Source organism: Furipterus horrens, unplaced genomic scaffold, assembly GCF_987537825.1.
Source record: "Furipterus horrens unplaced genomic scaffold, mFurHor1.1.pri manual_scaffold_4, whole genome shotgun sequence".
NCBI lineage: Eukaryota > Metazoa > Chordata > Mammalia > Chiroptera > Furipteridae > Furipterus > Furipterus horrens.
The window spans coordinates 107524292-107532019 of NW_028327174.1; the positions used below are offsets into that span (position 1 = coordinate 107524292).

At 41.0% G+C, this 7728-nt stretch overlaps 1 pseudogene; it reads left to right on the forward strand.

Moving 5' to 3' along the window:
- Positions 1-6171: 6171 nt before the first annotated feature.
- LOC150012627 (actin, cytoplasmic 1 pseudogene) lies at positions 6172-7405 on the forward strand (annotated as a pseudogene).
- The last annotated feature ends 323 nt before the right edge of the window (positions 7406-7728 follow it).

Consider the following 7728-nt stretch of genomic DNA (forward strand, 5'->3'; position numbering starts at 1 on the left):
GGAAGATTAAAGGAGGTTATAAACTATTACTAGAGTAGAAGAAGCCAGCAAGTTTCAATGGCAGCAAAGAGTAAAGAAATTTATTCTGAATTTGAGGTTATACATGTTCAAATAAATTAAAGCTGAGGAAAACTTATTGAAATTGTGCAATTTTAAATCCATTACTGCTTTAAAATGAAAGAAAATCATGAAGCAGGTAGTGATGATATCCAAATGTATGATATATAAATATATTTGATTATTAGAAATACTTTATTACTGGTGAAGAATTTTACTAATACTTTAAATATGTGATCATATTTGAGTAATATTCGTTTCATTAAAAAATTTTTCTTGACCCTAAATGCACATTAAATTTTTCGAATTATTAACTCTGCTTTCATTATCTCTATAAGGCAATTTTTTCACAGTTAATTCATTGAACAAATACTTATTTAATACCTCTTATCTGCCAGGTACTGTGTCTACTATTTTAAAAAAAAGATACGATCCTCATAAAACTTATATACTGGCAAAAGTCTCAAATTGTGAAATAGAAATCACTGGCAAAGTAGTTTCCTTCAGAAAAGTGCACTTGATAACAAACTTGGCTAAAACACAAGTATTCCAGTAAATAGGGCATGACTGCTTCTGCCATTTCAGAACCACAGTTCTGAAACCGCAAAGCACAGGCTGAAAGTAAAACGGAACTCAGTTCAAATACAGCTCTGCTCCTTCTCATTATCTCTCACTCTGTCTATCAGATTAATAACCCCAACTTCACAAGTATATTATAAAAATGACATGGTATGTTTGCATGTAGTAAACACCTAGAAAGTGGTAGCTCTTCATGCTGCTGCTACTTCTGTTTGTATATTATTTTGTCACCGAATCAGAAGATTTTGAAGGCAGATAAAACCTCAATTCTTACAAAATAGTAGGTCCTGATACATTTGAATACTTAAGATTGACTGAGGGATTTTTAAAAATTTAAATACACTTATTTGTAAAGTCTTTCTAAATTACAAGAACCACCATTCTTGCTTCTATAGACTTAGTATAGTCTGAGATAATACAGTATTTTTCAGATGTAAGAAATTCTAGACCCTAAATTTAGGTAAGATCATCCATGCCCTCATATTCCCGGTCACTACCTACAAGTGTGAAAGCGGGACAGTCAGCAAGCTGGTGGGGAAAATAGTGATTCCTTGGAAATATTGTGTTGGAGGAGAGCTCTACAGATACCCTGGGCTGCCACAGAGATGAACAAGTAGGTCCTAGGCAAATTAAACTTGAGACATCACTGGAGGCAAAAAATGACAAAACTGAAGCTCTTTTACTTCTGGTACATCATGAGAAGGCTGGATTCTTTGGAAAAGACAATAATGCTGGGAAAAATAGAAAGCATCAAGAAAAAGGGAATACCAAATATGAGATGATCTGACTCCATAAAAGAAGCCATAGGCTGAGTCTACATGAGCTGGTGAGGATAGGACATGTGTACATCACTCATTCATAGGGAGGTAAGAGCCAGAACCAACTCAATGGCACATAACACACACAAATTAGTTAGTATTTGAACCAATAATTATTGGTGTGTGTGTATTTGAAGGCGATTCTATTTCTGTCTTTACATCTCTCAGTGTTAGGATTTCACTGTTTCTGTGTCTAACTGGCTTTCCATTCTCATCACTTCAACAATCAATCCTTGTCACAGCTAATTTTTCCTTCTCTTGCTTTGTACTTCTGAATTGTTCTTTACTAGTTTATCTCATACAAGCCATAGGTCTTAACGCTTGTCCAGAGCCTTGGAATCTGTTTACTACAACATGGTGAATTCAGTGATCATATTTGGTCTGATAGTTCAAAATGGCCTGACATGCATGGCAACCTGAGAGTAATTTCAGAGAGCATGGTGGGAGAGAAACATAAAATGAAGAAAAGAGAGAGGTTTTATATCTATGGTAGTGCTTTTTATAGAGAGACTGATAAGAAAAGCCCAACTTCCACCATGACCAAGGAAAAGAACAAAGTGGTGGTCCTGCTCCCTCAATTCCTACAAAATCAACAAACCCTTACTGAACATCATTAAAGCTCCCGATACTGTGCTGAATCATATGTGAAATGTAAAAACAAATGAGGTCATGTTCCACCCTCTTGAATTTTGAAATGCTGTCCAACAGGAGAGATAGGCATACAAACATGCCTAATTATAAAGTGAAATAAGTTATAGTAAACTAAAAGGTTTCTTTTTAAAGCTTTGAGAGTATGGAGAATAGAGTCATCCTATCCATTCATATATATAATTTATCACCCCCCACTTCAGGCAGCCTTAAGATTTAATCTAATCTGATGTCATCTGTATAAAATTTCAGGCAATGGAGGGCAGCAAGGAAAGTCATAAAATGCATTTTTCTGTGAATCATTCTCATACCCTAAATACTGCTCTCTAATTTGAAGGGCATCTTGGCCCATTGCCTGATGGCCATTTCCCAAACCTGGAAATTCTCACTAGTTCTTGTCTCATTACATCCTTCTCAACAAACACCCTAACAAGTTTTTGTTTTGTTTTGTTTTTACTCTGAAGAACAGTGGCAGATATAAACTACTAGCTCTGTGGGTTGGTAGTTCCCACACACAAGTAGTCATTTCATTAAAAAGATATTTTTTATTTAATAGAGAGAAAAGTGACTGGCAAAGTTTACTAAAAGTATATTTGCATAAAACATCAATTCTCAATTTCTAGGTGATAATACAAAAAGTGGCAAATGGTTAATTCCTGACTTGGTCAGTATCACTTTAGTAATCAAAAGTTAGGAAACATTCTGAAATACCCTAACATTCTAGATGTTAGGCAATTTAAACATCTCTCAATGTTCTTGGAGTATTTTCACTCAGACTTGTACAGGTGTCAAACTGGTTTGCAGCATGCTAAAGTCAGAACGGATTCATACCAGTAAAGTACTGGAAACTGAAATAGGGTTCTTAGAGAGCAAAGACACCAATCTGGTATTGTACAACTAGTAAGAGATGAATTTCATCCAAAGGAAAAAGATTTTATTAGCTTGTGCAAATTGTGGTACCAAGACTGATGCAGGAAAACTTTGATTTTATTCCTTTGACAAAGAAGCTACTCCTTAAGATGCAAATTTTAATGTTTTTGGCTGAGTTTCTAATTCTGCATGTTCACAAAGGATTAAAAAATATGAATTATCTACAGAAGGACAAAAAAGACTAAGTAAATAGTTTAGTAAGTGGTCAATTTGATAAGCTGAAATAAATTACCATGGCCTTAAGAGTTTCAGCACTAAGTAGATTTTCCTCTACTCAATACAGGAATTAATTATTATTTTATAAGTTTCTTTTGAATTCCAGCAGTGATCATTATGGCAATAGTGAGAAGGTACTCCCTATTGACATTAAAATCATCCTCAAAACTGTAATCATGTGACATTTTTACCCAATTCTACCCATGGCTGAGAACTACATACTTACATGTAGCATATCCAAATCAGCTGAAAACACTTTCTTTTTCACAATATGTGTAAAGCAAAACATACATATACATGTTTGATTTAACTTAAGTTGACCCTGAAAATAGAAATAATTTTCATACTTTTGAGTATTTCACTAATATCTTGAACACTAATCAAACCCTTGCTAAAATTCATTGCTGTATTATAAACACATCTATGCAGGATTTTATATATGCATTAATCTAGCTGGGTTTTTTTAAATTGGTCTAATGACCAAAATTTCATATACCCAGTCATTGAATAATCTATGCTGTCTCAATGATTATCAGTCTATACAAGTGGGGCAAAACTCAGCATAGTGGTGGTGTATTAGGGCTTTATAGAGAAACAAAACCAATAGGAGATACATTTACATAGGAATGGCTCATGCAGTTATGGAGACTAAAAAGTCCCATGATCTGCTATCAGTAAGCTGGAGAAACAGGATAGCCTGTGGTATAATTTAGTCCAAATCCGAAGGCCCAAGAACCAGGAGTACACATGTCTGAGGGCAGGAGAAGGTGGATGTCCCAGCTCAGGCAGACAGCAAATTCTTCCTTCTCCCAACCTTTTTATTTTATTCAGGCCCTCAACAGATTGGAAGATGCCCAACCAATGGTGAGGGTGATCTTCTTTACTCAGTCTACTGGTTCAAATGCTAATCTCTTCTGAAACACCCTTATATACACACTCAGTATGGTGAAGTTTCACCAGCTATGTGGACAGCCCTTAGCTCAGTCAAGTAAACACGTAAAATTACCCATCACAGGTGGTGTTATCAGCTTCATTAACAACGTGACTTCTGATATTCACTTACTTTTATGGGCCTGGAAATATGTTAACCATTTTATTTGCATGATCTCATTTTCTCTTCTCAACAAACCAGTGTGACAAGTATTGTATAATAATTATCTCCATTCTCCAGAAAAGGAAATTGAGGCTTAGAGAAATTCAGTAACTTGCCCAAGATCACAGGGTAAGAGGCAGTGCAGGCATTAAACACACAGGTCTGACACCAAAAGTCAATGCCCAAACCTTTAACCCTGTAATTGCCCATTTCTAATTTAAAAACAGGCGCTTGACTATTTTAAAGATCCTATATAAAACATGTGAAAGTCAAATGATAGTACTGTTTTGGGTTAAATAATGTGATTTAGTGACTTTCTCAAATTGAGAGCTTCCATGTACTTACTATTTATACCCTGTTTTGTCTTATAAATGAAACTGAGATTTAATACAAAAAAGAATCTTCATAAAATGCAGTTGGTCAGAAAACCAGTCTAGCAGAAACAGAAAATGTTTGAACCAGAGTTACACTAGCTGCCATGAACACATGTCACTTTACACCTTCTTCCTTCACGGGGCTTAATCAGAAAGCACTAAGTTGACCTAAACTCCAAGTTTCCTGGGGTATGGCAGGCCATCTTCTATCGAGGGTTGAGATGACCACACAAGTAGTCCAAACAGCTGCTCTGGGACCACGCCACGCAGGGTGTGGCCATTCAGACAGGTGTGGGTGCTAGCACTGAGCAGACCACAGGGCCTGGTTCCTGTAGCAATCCTCTCAGAATCCACATGATCAAAGGACTCATATCCTCTCCCACCCCTCTCACATACCCAGCTTCATCCCCATCATTTGTTAGACAGAGGGAGGCTCCACTCCAACTAGAAGAACAAGTTGAGGAGGCAAAATTCCACCCCAGTGTGAGGGCGTGCCAGGCTTCCAGGCAGCCATGTGCTGATTCTCAGGAGCACTTGGGTATGAAATAGGCTTGTCAGAATATGTGTCAGTGTTCGTCCCACTGATGTGACTAAGCTGGGATCTCATTCTCATGTGGGGGTGAGCCTGTCCTCTTCATTCCGCCAAGGATTTCCTGAAAGTGGAAGGATCACGAGGCACTGCCAGAATGAGCATGTGCAGTCGCAGGTGAGGTTGCCCATCAGCAAAGAACCAGCACTTTGGGTTTTGTTGTGCTATTTTTCCAGCAGCAGCAAGTCAAAATCCAGCTATTAGCACAGGAAGCTCACTGGGAAGCCAAAGAGAAAGGCACATTGATATTCGCATTAGGCAGAAAGGGACCCACAAAACTGTTAGAAAACCTGGAGGGGAATAGAAGCTAAAGAAATTTTCCTGTTTACACACTAATAAGGTTTATCTGCACAGAGACTGCTTCCATGGTAGTACTTTACATACAATTTACGGGCCATTAAGATTAAACTAAAGATAATTAATAATAAATTTATTTTGTATTGGAAGTTTCAGAATAGCAACTCAAGTATTTCAGGAATTCCTGTTTTTTCTTACACTATATTTGCCTCCACCACCAAATGAACAGTTCTGATATAGCAACCTGCCCAAAATAATTGACTCCTACTTCCCCCTTGCTTCTGAACATTCAGTCCACAGCTGGGAGAGTGAAGTGAGAGGCAGAAAACCTGATGATGAAGAAAAGCTCTCTTAGGGACTCTGGGGGTTGGGAGATGTGTTTCCCAGAGTGTTAGACACACTTCTTTAGTCCTAATTGAAAACGCTGTTATCAGCATCCTGTAATTCAAATGCCACATTTAAATATCAATTTAAATTGACTAGAAATGAACAAGACTGTCGAGACTTAGTCCACCCGCCAGCACAGACCTCTTCCCTTCGCCGCTCTTCCACTTTCTCCGGTCTACTCCACCTCCAGCTCGCCATGGGCGATGATATCGCTGCGCTCGTGGTCGACAACGGCCCCAGCATGTGCAAGGCCGGCTTCGCGGGTGACGACGCCCCCAGGGCCGTCTTCCCCTCCATTGTGGGGCACCCCCGGTGCCAGGGCATGATGGTGGGCATTGGCCAGAAGGACTCCTACGTGGGAGACGAGGCCCAGAGCAAGAGGGGCATCCTGACCCTGAAGTACACCATCGAGCACGGCATTGTCATCAACTGGGACGACATGGAGAAGATCTGGCACCACACCTTCTACAACGAGCTGCGTGTGGTCCCTGAGGAGCACCCTGCCCTGCTCACCGAGGCCCCCCTGAAACCCAAGGCCAACCATGAGAAGATGACCCAGATCATGTTCTAGACCTTCAACACCCCAGCCGTGTTACGTGGCCATCCAGGCCGCGCTGTCCCTGTATGCTTCTGGCCGCATCACTGGCATCGTGATGGACTCCGGGGACGGGGTGACCCACACTGTGCCCATCTACGAGGGGTACGCCCTCTCCCCCACGCTATCCTGCGTCTGGACCTGGCTGGCCGGGACCTGACAGACTACCTCATTAAGATCCTCATGGAGCGTGGCTACAGCTTCGCCACCACAGCTGAGCGGGAAATCGTGCGTGACATCAAGGAGAAGCTGTGCTACGTGGCCCTGGACTTCGAGCAAGAGATGGCCACCGCCGCGTCCTCCTCTTCCCTGGAGAGCTACGAGCTGCCTGACGGCCAGGTCATCACCATCGGCAACGAGCGGTTCCGCTGCCCCAAGGTCCTCTTCCAGCCCTCCTTCCTGGGCATGGAATCCTGTGGCATCCACGAAACTACCTTCAACTCCATCATGAAGTGTGACATCGACATCCGTAAGGACCTCTATGCCAACACAGTGCTGTCTGGTGGGTCCACCATGTAACCTGGCATCGCCGACAGGATGCAGAAGGAGATCACGGCCCTGGCGCCCAGCACGATGAAGATCAAGATCATTGCGCCCCCTGAGCGCAAGTACTCTGTGCGGATCGGCGGCTCCATCTTGGCCTCCCTGTCCACCTTCCAGCAGATGTGGATCAGCAAGCAGGAGTACGACGAGTCCGGCCCCTCCATCGTCCACCGCAAATGCTTCTAGGCGGACTGTTACTTAGTTGGTTACACCCTTTCTTGACAAAACTTAACTTGCGCAGAAAACGAGATGAGATTGGCATGGCTTTATTTGTTTTTTTGTTTTGTTGTTTTTTGAAAATTTTTTTGGCGCTTGACTCAGGATTTAAAAACTGGAACGGTGAAGGTGACAGAAGTCTGTTGGAGTGAGCATCCCCAAAGTTTTGCAATGTGGCCGAGGACTTTGATTGTACATTGTTCATTTTTTTTAATAGTCATTCCAAATATCATGAGATGCGTTGTTACAGGAAGTCCCCTGCCTGCCCCAAAGCCACCCATTTCTCTTTAAGGAGGGCCAGTCCTCATGGGGAGGGTGATAACAGCATTGCTTTTGTGTAAATTATGTGATCCAAATTTTTAAGTCTTCGCCTTAATACTTGTTTT